The sequence below is a fragment of the Sminthopsis crassicaudata genome, chromosome 5, assembly GCF_048593235.1.
Source record: "Sminthopsis crassicaudata isolate SCR6 chromosome 5, ASM4859323v1, whole genome shotgun sequence".
In the NCBI taxonomy this organism is placed as follows: Eukaryota; Metazoa; Chordata; class Mammalia; order Dasyuromorphia; family Dasyuridae; genus Sminthopsis; species Sminthopsis crassicaudata.
The window spans coordinates 278,283,166-278,304,535 of record NC_133621.1 but is presented as its reverse complement, the minus strand read 5'-3'; the positions used below and the strand labels follow the sequence as shown (position 1 = coordinate 278,304,535).

At 35.6% G+C, this 21,370-nt stretch overlaps 1 protein-coding gene and 1 long non-coding RNA gene across 5 annotated transcripts in view; one reads left to right on the top strand and one right to left on the bottom strand.

Annotated features, from left to right (window-relative positions):
• PLEKHG7 (pleckstrin homology and RhoGEF domain containing G7) overlaps positions 1 to 4,366 on the bottom strand; it is an 83,817-nt gene extending 79,451 nt beyond the window's left edge. For 2 of the 4 annotated variants that reach the window (XM_074271158.1, XM_074271159.1), the window contains exon 1: positions 4,094 to 4,366. The gene's annotated coding sequence lies outside the window, so the exon portion shown is untranslated. Of the gene's footprint in view, positions 1 to 3,830; positions 3,898 to 4,093 lie in introns of those variants that run through there. The other 2 variants (XM_074271157.1, XM_074271160.1) reach the window with 1 other exon arrangement.
• LOC141544714 (uncharacterized) overlaps positions 1 to 21,370 on the top strand; it is a 279,038-nt gene that overhangs the window by 32,635 nt on the left and 225,033 nt on the right. The window lies entirely within an intron of this gene.

Here is a 21,370-nt window from a genome sequence, read left to right as displayed (position 1 = left end):
ATAACATGCCTTTCTGTTTCTTAGAAGAAAGCCTTAAAAAATTTATAAAGATACTTAGAAGGCTTCTTGGAATTCACATTGTTGATGATTCCACTGTAAATGAATAAAGATGTATTTAATTTCCCTTAGGTTCTGATGTTGTGGGCTGTTTTCTTTTAAATACAGTACATCCTTCTCCTCCCCAGTGCATCTCTGAGACACATAAACAAAGGAAGCCAGGAAGCTTTCCTTGGGGTTTAAGTTATAGAAGGCTTTAGGGATTATGATGAAAAGCATTTTTTAAACACATTTGAGATTTTATCCATCCCTGATTTTAGGAAAATAGCTTAAATAGACCCCCACCCCACCAGTTCACCAGATGTTCTTAATCCCTTTATAATTAAAGATGTTTCCAATGATTATTAATTGCTGTCATTTTTACCCTCATTCCCCTAACCCCAACTAATCTATGAAGTGGCATAAATCCCATTCATGAAGCAAAGTTTAGTTCAGGGCACTTTTGAAATGGCTTTACATTTCTGTTATTCCCCCCATCAAAAAAGAATGATGCATGGAAAAAATTTTTAAAGAAGAAAAAAATTATTCCAAGAGCTAATTCTTGGTTATTTTTGGAGTTTGTAAAATTGAACAAAGCCATTGTTGTTTGGAACTGAGGCTCAAAGATGATAGACACCGAGAGCAAACTTTGGGGCTTGATGGGATGAAGTGTACCTATACTGACACCAGAAAAATCTACTATTGTTACCCCCTTTGGTATAGAAAATAGGACCATAAATTTAGAGTTGAAAGAACATCTTGTTCCCTAATTTTACAGATGAAAATTGGAAATGACAAACAATTGAACAACAACAAACTTTAGAATATATACTTGGTAGCACCTATTTTTACCAGCTCAGAAATCTTTTCCCCCCCCTTCTGCTTCATAGTTTGAAGATATAATTCAGTTAGAAGAAAATGACAGAACAAGGGTCATTGCAGTGATTTAAACAGTGAGTATAATTTACTGGATTCTTCTTGTTTGAAAGCCTCAAGTTCCTCTTGCTGAGCTTGCATTTTAGTATTCTGAGTTGAGGACTGACTTTTGAAATTTCTGATTTAGAATTTCATATGTATACAAACATGTATGTGTACAAATATGCCCATATATATATATATGTATATATATATGTACTTTGCTTGATTTCAACTTCACATATCCCTGGTCTCTCCCTGACCTTTCCTGACTCCTTTTGTATGTCTTCCACTCTTTCCTCCCCATTACACTGTAAGCTTCTTGAGAATAAGAACTGTTTTTTTTTCCCCCAAAATTAATTAACTAATTAATTAAATAAATTAAATTAACATATATAGGTGAACATAAGTATATTTTGTTGTTGTTGAGTTGTTTCCAAATTTTCAAGACCCTATTTGGGATTTTCTTGGCAAAGATACTGGAGTGATTTGCCATTTCCTTCTCCAGTTCATTTGACAGAGGAGGAAACTGAAGCAAATAAGATGAAATGACTTGTCCAGAGTCACACAGGTAAGAAGTGTCTGAGGCCAGATTTTAATTCAGGAAGATGAGTCTTCTTTGCCTGGTGCTCTCTATGCACTGAACCACACACACACACTGTAGAATATACATACATATGTATACCTATACCTATATACACATAGACACATACATGTATATATTACTTACGTGTGTATATAAGCATATATATATATATATATAAAAATATATATATATATATACACATATACATCTTTTGTGGGAACAAGAAAAGGAAAATGGGTATAAATTTCCTATCCCATATTTTTCATTTGTATCCCCAAATAATTCTTGAGAGGGCAATTGAAAATCATGGCATTTTCTTCCCATTCAGATTATTAAAAGGATACATAGAGTGTGAAAATATTAGTTTTTGAAAACTTCTTGATTTCATTTAGAGATGGGAAAAGACCCTGTTCTCCCCATGAAGAAGCAGCTGGACTTTAGACTGAAAATACTTACCCATAGATTCAGTCCCTAGAAATTTCATACTTTTCCTCCTTTGTCTGATTGTCCACATTCTTCACATGGATAATACCAAAGGCATTTGGCTTATTTATTTAGGCTTCTTGTCATGTTTAGTTTTGCTTTTCCAAATTTGTTTAACAAATATAAGTGTTAATAGCCCCAGTGCCTGGGCTCGCCTGAACTGCCAATTTTTACCTTAAAGGAAGTGGTTATTATGTATAGAAAAAGAAAATCCAGACATTGAATCTTAGGCCTGGGAACACAATCTAAATAATGCTGAATTTGGAATCAGAAGACCATTCCTTGAAAAGTAGTTCTGCCAGTGACTACATGAATCTGGGCAAGTCATTTTATCTTTTGAGGTTTTTCTATTTTAAAAAATGAGGAGATTAAATTAGACGATCTCTGAAATCCCTTCAGGTTTGTCTATAATCCTATGAAAGGGTTATTGGATCCATCCCCATTATTAACAGAGGGGGAAACTGAGGTTCAATCAGGCTGAGTGATTTTCCATGAGGCCAAATTATTAGAGAGTGACTGAGCTATGACTAAAAAACTAAAAATTTTGGGATTCTAAGTCCAGACAAAATTCTTTCTTTTATAGGGCAGAAGAGATAATGATGCTTTGGGATGCTGATGGTCTGTGCTGCAAAGAATTTAGATTATAACTGAGTTTTCTTGTGTGGTATGATAATTGTGGAAATATGTATAGAAGAATTGGACATATTTAACATACATTGGATTTCTTGTCTGGGGAAGGGGGTCAGGGGAAGGAAGGGAAAAAATTTGGACACAAGATTTTGTAAGAGTGAATGTTGAAAATTATCTATGCACATGTTTTGAAAATAAAAAAGCTTTAATAAAAAAAGAATTTAGATCATAGATTTTTTTCAAGCTGTAGGGGACTTTAAAGACCTTTGAGTGCAACCCTTTATCTTACAGATGAGGAAACTGAGGCAAATGGTTGAGTGACTTGCTCAGGGTCACATAGCTTGTAAGTATTTGAAGCTGGATTTGAACTAAAAAAAATGAATTTTCCTGACCCCAGCCCTGGCACTCTATCCACTGTACCATGTATCTCTTGGTACCCATAGTAACTCTCTTTGAATATCTTTAATTTCTGATAAGGCATTGATCTTTATGAGTAGAAGAAGTTTTTACGTTGAGTATTCAGGGCATGTACAAAGAATAGAAGCATCCTGAGGATAAGGGAATTTTATTTTGTTTTTATATCCACAAGGACTGATTGAAAACAACTGAACAACAGAATCTACTTACTCTAATACCTTTTCTAGATCCCTGGAAATCCACCTTCTTCTCAAGCTCTTTTGACTAAAAAGGCAACATGTTATAGTGAAAAGAATACTAGACTATTCACCCTGTTTCTTTGTACCTTACTTTCCTCTTTTGTAAAATTAGGTGGTTGGACAATAAGACAAACATCCCTTTCAGTTCTATGATTCTGTAAACATGATGGTAACCTCTCATTTATAAGCTATGATGCTATAATCCTTCTTTAGCTGGATGGCTTCTGGAGAGTCATTTAGCTCATTCATCTATTTCCCAGGAAAAGGTTTTATGGGCTTATTAGAAAATAAATCTGGCCTCAGACTGAGGGATGTGGGGCTCATCTGGGAGAGTTTCTCCCTTTTCTCCAAGCCTCCATGGAACGCCAAGGAAAAGAAGGGTATTTGAAATCAACTAGGACTCTGACAATACATCAAAAAGTTAATATAATCAATTTAATTTTCTTAGCTATTGCCCAGAGATTCCCCACCCAAGATTTGCAGAAAATAATAATCCAGGAGCAAGGCAAGAAAATGAAACTCACCTCCCTTGTGTATCCCATACTCTGAAAGAACAAACATGGACACTATAATACTCTGAGAGAGAAGCTGTCTCAGTCCCATAAGGCAAGCTACTTGAGTTAATGATTTACCAAACGTTGAGATAGGTGACCACAGCTTGAAGCAATAGTCTAGAATATGTAAATATATATATGCACACACACACACACACACATACACACACACACATGAAATTCTTAAGAGGAGAAACAGATCACCCCCTTTTCACTTTAATTTAAATACCTACCGGGTGGGTACACTCAGAGCCAACTGTGGTGTCTCCTAGTAGCTCAGGGAAAGTTTTCAGATCCAAAGAATGAATTTCCAGGAACTCTCACAGGTAACTGGCTCCACCACTGAATGCAAGCAACCTTGATGAGTTGCTGAAATGAGGAACTAGCTTTTTCTCTTAAAGAAAAGCCTCAGGGAAATGACTTCAGCTTCCAGAACAGTTTTTTCTTTTTTTTTCTCAGAATCAGATGATTTTTATTATTCACTGGGTGGCAATGCCTGTTACTAATTAAAGGAAGATGAGAGGCAGCATGGGACAATCTTGACCTAGGTCCTGGCTGAGTGACTCTAGACAAATCGCTTCAGCTAATCTCTTTAAAGGCTGGTATAGATTGGTAGAATGAATTTCTCACTAGGGGGGTCATTAAGTCACTGAAATCAAACAACTTTTTTAAAAAAGGGTGGTTGATATGACCTTTTATTTTCCCCTTATTGTATTCTTTCTTAATCACCAGCTTGGATCTGTCAAGAATTGAGTTTAAGAAGAAAGATTGTTTTGGTTTTGGATTCTGCTTATTCTTTTTAAGTAGGTACGAGTTCTAAGTAAGACAAAACCTAAATAATTTGGACTGCACTTATTCAGAGATAATGATAACGAGAGCTGTCACATATTAATAACAGCTAGCAATAATAACATATACGTATATGTATAGGTGTGTATATTTTTGTAGATAGATTGATCAATCTAGCTGGGGCTGGAGTTAGGAAATCTCATCTTTCTGAGTCTCAGACATTTACTTGTTTGTGATCCTGGACGAGTCATGTAATCTGATTTACCTCAGTTTCCCCATCTGTAAAATGGTTGGAGAAGTAAATGGCAAAGTACTCTAGTTACCTTTGCCAAATGTGGTCATGAAGAGTAATAAAAGACTGAAAAAGTGACTGAATAACATCATATAGATATACTTATGATTTGCAAAGTGCTTTACAAATATTATCTCATTTGATCCTCACAACAACCTTGAGAGATAGGTGTTATTATTATTAGCCCTATTTTGCAGATGAGGAAACATGGTCAAATAACTAAAGGTAGTATCTGAACACAGGATTTCCTGATTCTAAGTCTAGTGCACTTTGTTGCATGTATAATGATAATGACAATGCTTTGGAGATAGTTTATTGTAAAAGGTAAATTTTTGGATCTGGAGGACAAATACTTAGAACTTCTAAACTACATGGAATAAACGATCTTTAAAAGACAGAAATCAAGCAGAACAATTGAAGATAGTATGGAAGAAGGATGGGGACAATATCCCCATTATCCTGTCTGCTGTTGAAGTAGTACTGAGGATGCTTCAAATGAGGCTATAGAGGTTAAACCCATGGGAACTCACTCACCTGTTGATGGTCCCTTCTCTTATACTTGTTCATCACCATATCCTCTCCTCTACCTACGGGTGTTCCCCAGTGCTTAAACCGTTTTTGTCTTTTTTCTCTTTACTTACTTGGTGACTTCATCAGATCCCATGCATTAAAAAAAATCCAAATATTTTTATTCAATTAGCAAAAGCAGTTATTTTATCTTCCTGTGCAATAGTCCACAGAACTTTAAATATTAAAGAAGAATAGCAGGTAGGAACTTGTTCCAGGAATTTTTTTTCAAACTCCATTCTATGAGAACAAACTAATATGAATAATATGAGAATAATTTGAGAATAAAATAATAGTAATGACAATAACAATAATGATGATGATCACAGGCAGAACTGTTGCTCATAATTACCTGCACATAGCTTTGATCCACAATTATTTAAGAAAAATGTTTTTAAATAGATGTCTCTATACCAAATATTCCAGCTATGTAGAATGAAAAGCTTCCAAAATTATAGGGAACTAGTGGAAAGAATCATAACTCTCTGGACCAGAATGGTCTTGCTTGCTACTGGAACTGTCCCAAAGATGCTTTCAGTAAGTAAGCTTATAGAAGATGATCATACATTTCAATGCTTTTATTTAATCATCAAAACCAGCCATTTTCTCCACCTGTATAATAGTTTGCAAAACATTAAATACAAAAGAAGCTACATGTACCAGTACGGTTAATATTTGATTTCCAATCTAAATGATGAACACAATAAAATAACAATGATGACAATGGTAAATATGGAGGCAAGTATGGCATAATAGAGAGTGAGCCAGCTTTGGAAGTAAAGAAGACCTGGTTCAAATCCCATCCAAGGCACATATTGGCTGAGTCCTTTGGCAAGTCACCTGACAGCTCTGTTTCCTTCCCCCATCATAATCTTTCATTTTTCCAAATCATGTAAAGATACTTTTCAACATTATTTTTATAAGACTTTTGTGTTCCAATTTTTTCCCCTCTCTCTTTCCTCTTCCCTAAGACAGCAAGAAGTTTGATATAGGTTATACATGTACAATCCTTTGAAACATATTTACATGTTGTCCAAGAAAACAGCAAAAAGGGAAAAATATGAGAAAAAAAAAGCAAACAAACAATCAAAAGGTGAAAATACTACACTTAGATCTACATTCAGTTTTCATAGTTCTCTCTCTGGATGTAGATGGCACTTTCCATCCCAAGTCTATTGGAATTATCTTGGATTACCTCCTTGTTTAGAAGAACTAAATCTATCATAATTGATCATTATACAATCTTGCTATTATAGTGTATAATGCTTTGGTTCTGTACACTGCATTCATCAGTTCATGTATGTCTTTCCAGGGTTTTCTAAAATCAGTCTGCTCATCATTTCTTAAAGAACAATAATATTCTTCACATTATTGTACCATAACTTATTCAGCTATTCCTCAACTGATGAACATCCATTCAATTTCCAGCTTCCAATCTACTACAAAAAGGGCATTTTTGCATATGTGGGTCTTTTCCCTTCTTTTATGATCTTTTTTTTGGGGGGGGATAGAGAACCAGTGACATCTTTATTCCCTAGGCAATTCTCTAGCCTATAAGTGGCAGAGTAATTGTTGATCTAAATTGATTGAAAAAGTCTTTCCAAAAGAAATTCTAACATCAATGTAATTACAAGTATTGGCTGAATAATATTAAAAATAACAGCCACAATGTAATGCTAATTGAATTTATATATAGCACCTTAATTGAGGTCTGCAATGCTCTGCAAAATTCTTTCCTCACAACAGTATCGTAAGGCAAGTGTGATCACTGAATTGGATATTTTGTGCTATTTGTTGGGGAGAAAGGATTTATTAAATATGTAGATTAATATTTTTAAAATATGGAAATAAATTCCATGCTCCCGAACTGCTATTCACAGCTACCTTCTTTTTTACTTCCAGACTTTTAGAGAAGCCCATCTTACATTGCCTTCATTTCCTGCCCTCCCATTCCTCAGTCCTTTGTATTTGGTTTCCCACATCATTGTTCATCTGAAACTTTTCTCTTCAAAGATACCAATAATCCTTCACTTGCCAAACCTGAGAGACTTTTCTCAGTCCCCATCATTTTTGAACCCTCTAAAACATTTGACTTTGTTGACAATGCTTTGATCCTAGTTTCTTCCCTACAAATTTTCAAGATATTTATTTTACTCATTTTACTGACTGCCTCTTCTTAATCTCCTTTGCTTGTGCATCACCAAATTCTACCCCATAACTATGGATATTCTCCAAGGTGCTCTCTTGGACTCTTGTGTTTTCTCACTACAATAATTTTGGTGATCTCATCAGTACTCATGGATTCCATTATCATCTCTATGTTACTGACTTCCAGATCTATATATCTGGCCTTACATTCTCTCCTGAGTTTCAGTACTACATGAGCAACAGCCTATTGGAGATTTTAAATGCACAATATTTCTTGGGTACTTTTGACTTAATAAAGTTTGCAGAAGGCCCTAAGTCCACCCTTGGTGGAAACTTCCATATCCCAGATTCAGGTAATTTCATTTAAAAGGTCAGAAACAAGCATGATACAAGGAGAATATGTTAAGACTAATCAGTAAAGAGATGAGTAGAAAAGAGGGATGTGCAAAATCTATCATAGGTTGTGGATGCCAGACTGGATGCCTGAATGACTAATTCCCTCCACTCTAAACCCCTTCCCAAGGTGTACCTCACAAGGTACAATGAGCATGGAAGAGAAATAAAGGTGAGATTGCATCCATATTATAGACTCTATTTGTGTCCACCAAAAGGACATTATATATTGTTAAATAAACAGGATTTGATCAAAGGATTATAGACTTGGAGATGGAGGGACTCTAAATGTCCTCAATTCCTACCCCTTCATTTTACAGAGTAAGAAACTGAGGCAGCAGAGAGTGATTTGCTCAAGGTAACACAACTAATAAGTATCTGAATTAGGATTTAATTTCAGGCATTCTTGACTTCAAATCCAACACTCGATCCACTATACAAGTGTTTCCTGTCTAAATGTATAGTGATGTCTCCTTAGGTTAGTCCATCAAAGACTGGAGAGGTCTGCCTACCCAGAAATTGATTTAACAGGACAGGGGAATGTCATGCTAAGTCATGACACAATATCAGGAGGGAACTGAAAAATTCCATACATGCAATAAAGAAGAGCTGGATCATGTGGTAAGCAATTTGGACAAAGATAACTTGGAATTGCCCAAAACTAATCCCATGTCAGTGTATTTGCATCAGCTAACTCTCTGAACGTCTTAGTCCTTTCTTCTGTTTTTGAAATCCCAAGAGCCCTACAAATGTCAGCTTTTGTGGAGGAAGTTCTTCTTTTAGGAAATCTTTCATGATCTTTCTTTATGATGTCTAGCACTTCCTCCTTCCTCTCCCAAATATTGCATTTTCATTCTGGATATTTTTAAATTTAACTTTTATGTGTATTTACTTTCCCCCCAGTAGACTGTAAGATCCTGGCAGGGACAATTCATTTTTTGTCTTTGCATACCCATTGCCTAGCATTATGACTGGCACATTGTAGGCATTTAATATAATAATGAATTGAACTAAACTGAGATCTGCCAAGATACACTGCCCTTGCTGGCACCATAAAATTCATTTGCTGGCCATCTCAGACCTGAGGGTGGGGGGAGGTCGATGCCAGAAATCTTGAATTGTACAGGAATCCTTCCATTTTGTTCAGTAGGGGACTATTTTCTATAAGGCAGGGGCTTAAAGAAAGTAAATTTTAAAAACTGGGATATGATAGAGCCAGTATAAACAGGCTTGCAAAAACCTACAGTTAAATATTCAGTGTGAATATTTAAATATTCAAGGAGACTTAACTATCAATACTTCAGAATTGGCAACTCACAAAATTGTGTTGGCTTGCTTGTTTTGTTAATTATCTAGGCTTTAGAAAGTAAAGGAGACAATATTAACAATGAAGACTAAATTTAAAAGTTTTATTGCGCTTTTCAGAGAGATATTTGTTAAAAATTATCAGCACATCACTAACAAAGGTTCTTGATCACCTTACCCTGGGTCAGGAACTCTAAGAGAACCTCAACTTGCTCTGGCAAAAGAGTTTGATGGACTCAGAATGTTCTCAGTAGGGAGGACAATGTTTTTTATTGAATAAAGTTACTGCTAGAATTCAGATGAATATTGGAATGGAACCAGTTCCCTAGAGAATTTGTCTGCTGCTATTTCCAAGTCTCCATGGTCCCTGCGGGAGAACTTGAAGGGATAGGGAGCTGAGCCACTATCTCAATAGGCAGTGGGAACTTTGTATCAGTGATAGTCCCTCGGTGTAAACCTCAGAAACAGTATTATTACATTCATTTCTTCATGCCACATTTAAGAATATAACACCTTTGCCCTTCTTGGACAACCCAAGGATGAGGAAGGTACAAGAGGCAGAAGTGATCAAGGAAGGGGAAATGAGGAAATTTTATTTTATTTTAATTAATTATTTTTGAAATCAAGGAATTTTTTTTTAATTTTTTATTTTATTTTATAATTATAACATTTTTTGACAGTACATATGCATGGGTAATTTTTTACAACATTATCCCTTGCACTTACTTCTATTCAGATTTTTTCCCTTCCTCCCCCAACCCCCTCCCCCAGATGGCAAGCAGTCTTATATATGTTAAATATATTACAGTATAATTTAGATACAATATATGTGTGTAGAACCGAATTTTTTGTTGCACATGAAGAATTGGATTCAGAAGGTAAAAATAACAGTTTACATTCATTTCCCAGTGTTCCTTTTCTGGATGTAGCTGATTCTGTCCATCATTAATCAATTGGAATTGGATTAGCTCCTCTCTATGTTGAAGAAATCCACTTCCATCAGCATACATCCTCGTACAGTATCATTGTTGAAGTGTATAATGATCTTCTGGTTCTGCTTGTTTCGCTCAGCATCAGTTGATGTAAGTCTCTCCAAGCCTCTCTGTATTTCTCCTGTTGGTCATTTCTTATAGAACAATAATATTCCATAACATTCATATACTATAGTTTACCCAACCATTCTCCAATTGATGGACATCCATTCATCTTCCAGCTTCTAGCCACTATGAAAAGGGCTGCCACAAACATTTTGGCACATACAGGACCCTTTCCCTTCTCTAGTAGTTCCTTGGGGTATAAGCCCAGTAGTAGTATGGCTGGGTCAAAGGGTATGCACATTTTGATAACTTTTTGGGCATAATTCCAGATTGCTCTCCAGAATGGTTGGATTCTTTCACAACTCCACCAACAATGCATCAGTGTCCCAGTTTTCCCACAGCCCCTCCAACATTCATCGTTATTTGTTCCTGTCATCTTAGCCAATCTGACAGGTGTGTAATGATACCTCAGAGTTGTCTTAATTTGCATTTCTCTGATCAATAGTGATTTGGAACACTCTTTCATATGAGTGGAAATAGTTTTAATTTCATCATCTGAAAATTGTCTGTTCATATCCTTTGACCATTTATCAATTGGAGAATGGCTTGGAAATCAAGGAATTTTAAGAGTAGAGTTTGAATTTGGGGAGAAATAATGGAGAAATGAAAAAACACACTTACAATGATCCAAGAATCCCTTTTATCTTGTTCTGTGCAGGGACTATGGCATCCAGACAACTTATGTCCCATGAAGAAATTCCTTCTGTACATTTTCAATGTTAAATGCATAAAAATGTAATTAAATAAAACAATCTGTTAGCAAAACCATGAAGGAAAGCTGGATATTGAAGTATAGAGACACAATTGCTTGCAAGTGAAACCAAAGTCTGCTTACTCAAACCAAGCCATCTTGAGAAGATCCCACATCCCTCTTCACTGAGTTTACTTTGTGTTTCTGCACTGTATTGTTATGAAACTGAAGCATGAATAATTTTGGTGAGTTTTGAGTGGAAGCCATTGTTTGTTCTTAGCTGACTAGAATTAATGGGGTCTGCCTGCCACTCAGGATGGTAGTGGTAGTATGGATGAGAGAATCTGGAAATCAAGTGAATTTGAGTTTAGAATTAATATTTAATTTACCTTGATTAAATGCTTTTCTGAAATGATACTAATAGAGGTGAATCAAAGAATCCTAGTGCCCTCTGGTGGATGAAGGTGGCAGAAGGCAGGAGGCTTTGAGAGAATCAGATTTGATTTGAAAGTACAGGTTTTTGTTTTGGACTAAGTAACAGATAGTGTCAGCTCCAGAATACCATGTGGAGTTGGTGGTGGGACACATGAAAAGGAGGATATCGATTAACTGGAACACGCCAAAGGGAGGGCAATCAGGATGATGAAGGACCTTGAAAATACAGCAATTTGAAGATCATTTGAAGGATGAGAGAAGACTGTGGATCAAGGCTTCTTAAACTTTTTCCACTTGCTACCTCTTTTTGCCCAAGAAATTTTTATGTGACTCCAGGTATGTAAATATATAAAACAGGTACAGAAGTCACACATATACTTATAATAAATAATAATGTTACAATCCCCATATTCAGGTACACAACCCATACGGGATCCTGACACACAGGATAAGAAGCTTTACCATAGACTATAACACACTAATGCTATCCCGGAGATTTCTTTGCAAAGATACTGTAGAGGTTTGATAATATAGTGGCATGATAATAACCTTCAAATATATTTGAAGGATGGAAGAAGGAATAGGCTTTTTCTTTGTGGCCCCAGAGGGCAGAACCCAAAAGCCATTGGTTGAAGTTGAAAAGGAAATAGCTTTAGGCTTGATTTCAATGAAATTAAAAAAAAACTTTCAGAGAATTAGAATTATCTTCAAGTAGAATGAATAGAATTCCTTAGGAGGTAGATTTTTCCTCAGAGGAAGGGTTCAAGCTGAAGCTGGATGGCCATAGTCTATCATGTATTTAGTAAAGGGTGAGACATTTAGTAAATGGTGAGACATAAGTGGCTCTAAAGCAAAACTTCTCAAAACCCGACCTCATAAGAGGTATACGATCTTAAGTCTCTTTTTCTCTCTCTTGTCTCTGTCTGTCTCTTTTTCTCCCTCTCTTCTTCTCTTTCCCTCTCTCTCTCTTTCCCTCTGTCCATGTCTTCTCTCTCTCTCTCTCTCTCTCTCTCTCTCTCTCTCTCTCTCTCTCTCTCTCTCTCTCTCTCTCTCTCTCTCTCTCTCTCTCTCCCCTCTTTTTCTCTCCCTATCTCTCTTTCCCCTCTCTTTGATGCACATTCAGTGGATAGCAATTTCTTTCACTAGTGTATTTGAATTAAAAAGACACTTTTTCTGAGGTGACTTTGCCCTTTTATGCAAGCAGTATGATTCATGTGCATAATATATGCACTTTGCCCAATAGTCTGTGACCTCAAACACTTTTATCAGCCACAATGCTCCAAATCTATTGACTTGAAAGAGGTACTTTAGAGGCCCATGAATAGAGTGCTGGACTTGGAGTTGACACTTACCAGCTGTATGACTCTGGATAAGTCATTTAACTACTCCATGCATCAGTTTCTTTATCTGCAAAATAAGAAGAATATCACCTGCCTCAGGGTTGTGAAAAAGATGAAATTATATGTGTATGTATGGAAATATACAAATATACATATTTCATATATTTATATATTATACTTTGCAAATATCAAATATCATTTGTGCTGTTTAGAAACAGTTGTTTGTTTAACCTTGGATAAATCTACAGCTTAAGGATATGATCTAAGGTTACCTTTGAATTCAATTCATTCATTCATTCAACAAGCATTTATTAAAAGTGTTGACTATATATAGATACTATACTCTCTGCTGGAGACACAAATACAAAAAATAAAACAGTCCTGACTATCAGAGAGATTGTTGTTGTTCTTTCATTCAATTGTTCAATTCTTGTACTATGGACCTAGGCTTCTTAAACTTTTTCTACTTGCTACCCCTTTTTGCCCAAGCAATTTTTATGTGACCCCAGGTATGTAAGTATATAAAACAGGTATACAAATTACACATATATTGATAACAAATCATAATTTTACAACTTCCACATTCAGTTACACAACCCATACAGGATTGTGAATCACAAATTAAGAAGCTTTATTATAGGAGCAGCTAGGTGCCCCAGTGGATAGAGCACCAGCCCTGAAGTCAGGAGGACCTGAATTCAAATGTGATTTTAGACACTTAACACTCTTCCTAGCCATGTGTCCCTGGGCAAGTCACTTCACCTCAATTGCCTTAGCAAAAAAAAAGAAGAAGAAGAAGAAGAAGAAGAAGAAGAAGAAGAAGAAGAAGAAGAAGAAGAAGAAGAAGAAGAAGAAGAAGAAGAAGAAGAAGAAGAAGAAGAAGAAGAAGAAGAAGAAGAAGAAGAAGAAGAAGAAGAAGAAGAAGAAAGAAGAAAAGGAGGAGGAGGAGGAGGAGGAGGAGGAGAAGAAAAAATTTTATTATAGACCATAGCACACTAATGCTATCCAGAGGTTTTCTTTGCAAAGATTTTATAATGGTTTGCATTTATCTCTCCAGTGGATTACCTTTTGTCAGAATTCTCCGTTATGATCTGTTTGTCATATGAGCTATGCATTTAGCTCATTTGTTTCCACCAAGACAAGGCTGTGATCCAGGAGGGGAAGCTTACATTTCCTATAATTGTCATCATTAAGTATTAACATTTCCATTTTATTTCTGCATTTTCAAAAAGTTTTGTTGATGTCTTTTGTCATAACCCTTATAAAACCCTTATGACTTAATTTGTTTAGAGGCCACAGATACACCTCTTCATTTGCTGCTAAGAAGAATTTGACTCAATTCAACAGATACCTTTTCAGTCAAGCACTGAATGAGGATTCAAAAACCAAAAGGCAGCTATATTCTACTGAGAAAGGAAGGGTGAGTTATAACATGTATGCCAGCAAATAAAATAAAAACATATAAAAATAATACAAAGGAATTTTAAGAGTGCTAGAGAATTGAGATCAGGGAAAGGCTCATGTAGGAGAAGGTATATTAACTCTGCTACAAATGAAGCTGGGGATTCTATAGTCAGAGTACATTTCAATTATAGGGAAGGAACATAAAATGTCAGAGAGGTAGGAGAGGAAAGACTTGGAAGGCAGTTTGATCAAAAAGAAGAGTACATGAATGGGTAAAATATGAAACAAGACTGAAAAAGTTATCAAGAGCCAGATTGTGGTGGGCTTTAAATGCCAAACTGAAGAATTTGTAAAGATTTTTGGGTAAAGAAATGTTCTGGAAATATTAGTTCCAAGGATGGATTGGAGAGAAGAGAGAATGGAGTCAGGGAGACAAATCCAGATTACAGTAGTTTAGCTAAGAGGTGATAAAAGTCTGGAAAAAGGTAGAGGCTGAAACATTTACAGAATTGATTTGTGCTTTAGTAAGATTGTCTATTGTTGCATATATGATATCTCTGAGAACCCTTAAATAGTCAAGGTCTATTACACTGTGTAAAAGTTAAAATAACATCTATGATTAATGAATTGCGGTATGGGGGACAAATATTGCTGAGTATTTTCATTAGATTTTCATTAGATGCTTCATGGCTTAGAGTGTGGACCAGATTTATTTCTAGCAAAGTAAATGGTTTTATTCTGTATCATTTCTCCAAAAGACCATTGATATGATATTTCAGTGGCTAAGCTCCAGAATATAGAAGTATTTTTTTTCATTGAATCTTAACAAATATAGTCCAAGCTAAAAGAGAAAGTATAGTTATCAGAGTTACCAAGGATGTGGATAACCTATCAAAGGGTAACAAATATTCATGTAATAAAATTGAATTAGCCTAAAGTTCTGTTTTTAAGGTATGCTTGAGGTAGCCCTTCATGGTCCAAGGAAATATGTAGAAACTTGAGGAAGATAAGGGAGGCATGGGATGGGGAAGGGCAGACAGTCTTTGGCCCTGCATGGCTCAGTGCTGAAGGTTTTGCAAAAAGATATAATTAGAAATCAGACAGGCAGAGTTGGTGTGCAAAAGACTTTTCTTTTTGATTGCAACTTTTCTGGTAGCATCATGTGATCCAGTAAAAGATGAGGAAGGATGGTTTCTTCTTTATCCTGATATTAAGGAGCATTTCCTGCTATATCCCACATGGAACATGGATTTAACAAGAAAGCTTGTGCCAGGGAACTAGCTATTCTTTTTGCATTTTGTATTTGTTCTTTTCTGATCATAGGTAAATCAATATTCCAGGGTGAATATGTCGAAGATTGAAGTCTGTCTTGTGAGCTTATAATATTTGGAAGTTCTGGGTTGGAGTTGGCTAGCAGGAGGGAAATCTGCATTTAGAGACAGGAAAGCTGTCCCATGCTTGGTCTCTCTCTCTCTCTCTCTCTCTCTCTCTCTCTTTTTTTTTTTTTTTTTTTTTACCAGCCCATTCATAAAGGTAATGGTTGGACAGTGCTTAGTTAAGGTGAAATATGTAATCAGAATGTAAAACAGTTTGCAGGCATTCTGATTACATAGTGTTTGTTTGTTTTTTTTTTTTTTTTTGGAATGCTTTTTTTATTTTTTAATTAAAGCTTTTTAATTTTCGAAACATATGCATGGACAATTTTTCAACATTAACCCTTGCAAAACCTTGTGTTTCAATTCTTCCCCTTTTCCCCCACTCCCTCCCCTAAATGGCAAGTAGTCCAATAACATATTATATTTTTAACAGATTGCACCATAATAGTCATTTGTTTTAAAACACAGTTATAAGCTACTGAATTGTGTTTTGTTAATGTATGTTTATAAAGCTTAAATTTTTTTTAATGTTTTTAAAATCTTTTTCTTGTGTGTGTGTGTGTGTGTAGGAATAAATGACTTGTCTCATATTTAATTCATATTATACATTGAGTACTTTTTGTAAAACTTACTCCTGTTTTGGAGAACCTCCTAGAGTTGAGAGTTATAGTTTAATTTATTATAATTAAAATCATCCTAGAGATCATTTGCATGGGGGAATTTAATGAGTCAATGAGTCTAAGAAAAAGGAGCCTTATCTCTCTTGAGAGATTGGCTTATCAGGACTGAACCCATACTGTATGGCTGGGTGTAGAACAGGGACTGGGGGTTAATTCCTTCCTCAGTACTAGATAAATTATAGGAATTAGGGATGAAATTACGTTTTCATCGGTGTAGGTAACTTCCAAATGAGGAAATTCATCAATACAGATTTTGTACCTTAAAAGTTTAGAGTTCCCTAGTATACTGAAGATAAATCACTTGATCCCACAGAGTGAGAGGCAGGGCTTGCAAGGTTTGAGGCATTGCCTTAAATCTTTCTCTGACTAGGACTCTCTGCTGAACATTAGGGGTGTTGGTAGGGTAGGAAAGGAGCTGTAGCAAAATCTAGTGTTAGAAATATTTAACAATGAATAAAGAGAATCTCCCAGAGAATATCTCTCAGCAAAGCAGCTGGCCATAGCCAACTAAAGTAACTCATAAAGTCATTCATTCACTTCAACCCATATATAATAAGGACAAATGCATGATTCTCAGTTTGTCTACTAGCTGCTTTGTCTGCTCTTTTGTAAAAGGTCATTGCTGGTTACCCTGCCAGGCTTGGATCAGATCCTCACATTTCTACAAAGGGCAGACAGAAGCATAAAAGACCTAGGAGTCAGAGATTGTGCCATAAGCTTCAATTTTCATCGCTCCTGCAGAGATTTTGAGTAATCGTAGAGTGATAGAAAGTTCTATTTACGCAAGTATTCAGAGACTTGATTATTTAACAGTATTTCTCAGTACATCAAAATCTCTCAGAAAGTCCTGTAACCTAACATTTTTTGTGCCTCTTTTCTAGCCATAAATGCCAAAACTAATGTGGGGTGTACCCATTTCCAAGAATATAGCTCTGATTTGACTCTGGCATTTTGGTTTAGCTAGGTCCTTGAGATCTCCAATGAAAACTGACCCTATTAATGATTCTCTATGGCTCTGGAAGGAAGATTTATAATGTATTCAATTGTCTTTTTTTTTCAATTAATTTATAATTGTTTCTTTGTTTCTTTCTTCTTATCTCTCTTTTTTCCCTTTTCTTTTCCGTCCTTCCTTCTTTCCTAGCTTTCTTCTCTCCTTTCTTCCCTCCCTATCTCTTTCTCTTCCCCTTCCCTCCTTCCTTCTCTCACTCCCTTCCTTCCTTCTTTCCTTTCTGCTTAGTCTTTAGTATTATCTGTCATGCTTAGCATAGAACCTATAACCTAGTAAACACTTAATAAATGCTTTGTCTATTCACCCTTATTTCAGTGGACAGCACCACCAAAATTTCTAACTTCTACATCATGTCCACTTTTCTCTTTTACTCATCCCCCATCCAAATAATTGCCATCTTGAAAGTTCTACCTCCATAAATTATATAATTATATATATACATACATATATATGTGTGTATATATATATATATATATATATATATATATATTTAAAATATCTTTTGTTTTCGAACCTCATAAATTTTCTCCTGTACCTTAAACTTAACCGTCTTCCAGAAGACTGATTAATATATTTAAAAAAAATAGCAACATATGAAGAAGAAGACAGAAGAAGAAGAAGGAAGAAGAAAGGAGAAAGAAGAAGGAAGATGAAAGAAGAAGGAAGAAGGAAGACCAGTACTATTAAAAAAAAAACACATTGACTTCTTTTCACCTTCTATCCAATGCTACTGGGTCTGTACTTTGGGAAGAAGAAATCTAATCCTCCTTCCACATGACATATCTAAAGTGGAAGAAGAGAATATTTAGGAAAATTATTTGGGCTGCTGAATCCATAAACATGACTAGATAAATGACTAGTGTGGTTTTGCTGTCACAAAGTAAATTGTTGTAGGGATACACTGTTCCTTTTGTGATTGACTCCCATGTCTTCAAATGTATTCCTTCTTCAGAATCACTAGTTTCCTTTTTAAAGCTCCCTTTTTTGACCCTTTCTACCAGCTGCTACTGCTTCCCTCTAGAAATTCCATTTTATTAACTTTATTAACTTTTTAAAATTAACTTTATTATTATTATTAAATTTTTATTTATTTAATGTATACATGCTATTTCCCCAAATAGAATGTAAACTCCTTTAGGGTAGGGTGTTTTTCCCTTCCTTCATTCCTTCATTTCTTCCTTCCTTCCTCCCTTCCTTCCTTTTTTTTGGGGGGGGTGTCTCTGTATATATATATATCTGGTTCAAGTTTTCATGCTCCAAGGGGAACTTCCTATGCCAATTCAGATTACCAGCCACCCTGCAATTTATGGTCTCAGAGTTGGTCAAGTCATTGAGGAGTTAAATTCTTTGACCAGGGTTACACAGACAATATATATCAGAGATGACACTTAAACTCAAATGTTGTTAACTCCAAGTCCAGTGCAAAAACATTACAGCATGTTTCTTTTTTTATAAGTAATGCTTAGAAACATAAAATAAGTGTATGAAGCTATGTCAGACTATTTTTTGAAAGTTCTTGAGATGCTTAAAGGACTTTTTAAGGGAGGAACATTCTCACAAGAAATGGAAGAACAAGTCTACTTTAGAGCAGAGTTTGGATTCTCTGGAAAGTAGATATTGATTCTTTATTTTTGAGGCTGGGCTTCCTGAGCCACTATAGCAGGCCATATGCTTTGAGTTACAACAATTACAAAGTCTTGGGAGGCAATAAATTCTCTCTCACTGAAGGTCTATAAGAAAAACTTGGATGAGTTGGTTTATTCCCACTCCAACAGGACTGGGATGAATTTGCATTGAGTCATCCACATTCTTTTGCCCAGTTCTCCTTGTGACCAATTTCCATGGCAAATGATCAAGGGATTAAGTCTATGACTTTTTTTTTCTCTATGCCATAGAACTAAAGTTAAATTTATTAGCAGATATTAACTGCCATTGCTGAAGTAGCAGGAACTTATTAAAGACCGTTATCTAGTGCCACTTAATATATTCTTCTTTTCTTACTCTAGAGGAAGACACATTATTGTTGGCTGTGCTTTGACTTTATTTTGTAGCTGTTCAGTAAAGCAAAATCAAACTTTCCCTTTCTTTCTGCTGAGATGTGAGTTATCTAGAATAGTGTAGCAGCTGAAGAAGCTAATTCTGTATTAGCTACATAGTATATTTTTAAAGTATTGTCTTCTATCAAAGCCAGAAACAGAGAAACTGTGCTTGTAACAGAATAACTAGGTGGCACAGTGATTAAAGCACTAGCCTTTCCTTAAAGCAAGGAGTTCAAATTCTGCCTCAGGACCCTTGAGAGCTGTGTGACCCTAAGTCATTTAACCCCATCAGTCTCAATTTCTACAAATGTACAATGGGGATAATAATGAAACTTATCTCATATATAACATTTGTAAAGTACTTTGGAAACCTTAAAGTGCTATATAATCTGGAAACCTTAATGTTATATATACACTATTATTTTTTATTACCTTAAAGTGTTATATAAACACTATTTTTTTATTATTTTCAATAATTTAATTGAACAGTAAGTCAAACAATAAACTCAATGAAACACGGTTTGACTAATTGTTATTTAAATTGTTGACTGACTCAAGGGATCCATTAGTCTTAGCATCCTCAGTAGCAAGGGTTGAAAGCATGCTAGAAGAATGATTTGAATTCATGACTTCTTGATTCCCAGATCAGCTTTCTATTCAATACTGAATAAAGTTAATATTGGTGAAAAATGTTTCCATATCCACAAAATCAGAGGTAAAATAATACTAGTAAAGAAATAGGAAAGTCCCACCCACAGTCCATTTACCCAAGGGGTTTTAGGGATTGCTGAAAAAGATAGGAATTGTCTGACCCATTTTCCAGGTTTTGGCTAACATGAAACCTATGAGATTTAAGGCCTTCATCTCTCCCTAAGCATACACATTGATTCCAAATCTGAGTGTCTCCAGAGGTATGTTCTAGAAACAAATCCCAGTTCTTTATATATTCAGTCATCCCATTTTTATTGTACAAGCTGTACTTTCACTTATTTTTTAAGGGGAAAAATCCTCTAAAATCTACCATAGTAATAACTATTCTATTACTGAACATTTCTGCCCAAGAGGCTCCAGGCTATCTACTAAGTTTTGTCACAGTTGAATTACAAGGAAAGGAAATGAGAAAGGTAGAGGAAAATACATACTTTATGTAAGACTGAACTGGTCTCATGCAAAAGCTAAATAGCAAATTCATCACTGAGCTTATAAGATATGAGAGGAGAAATGTCAAATGAAATTCTTATCTTACCGCAACCCTGACCTTACCCTGCCACATATACATTGGCTTTGAGAGGAAGTCTTTCTAAGTGACACATTTCATATTGAAAGAACCCAAATTCTTCAGGGACCCAGAAAACAGGTTCAGATTTAGCTGTATTGTTACCAGATACTGCAGAGGATGCCATCTGCAGCAAGATAAAATAATTTCTAGTCTCTAGGAGAGAATAAAACAAATCTCTAGTTTTTATTATACCTCACGGTGAAACATGGAGCAGACATCATCACAGGGGTGTTGGGAAGATCCCAAACCCCAAGAGTCATTCTAAACAGTAAACAATTTACAGGTACATATGGATTTTTGATTTTTTTGTCATCTCTTTTGGAGAAATTATCTTTCTGTCTTAGTCCAGTTGGGTGGCCAAAAGTCTACTGCATATGTCAAAATCTGGATCTATGGTCAGCTGATGGAAGAACAAACAGTAGCAAAGACTTGTTTAAAATAAATAGGTTAGCAACAGATCATTCAAGACAGAATCCAAAGGGTCTCATGGGGCAAAGGTATCACACAGTGAATTGACAAAATCATTAGGTAGTAACTGGAGAGGGCAGAGATTAGTGAAATGTCAAAGTGGACGTGTAAACTGGAGGGAGAAGGCTGGAGGAGAACAAGGAGGAAGGAGGAGGAAAAAAGGGAGGAGGGAGGAGGGAAGAAGACACGAAAGAAGCA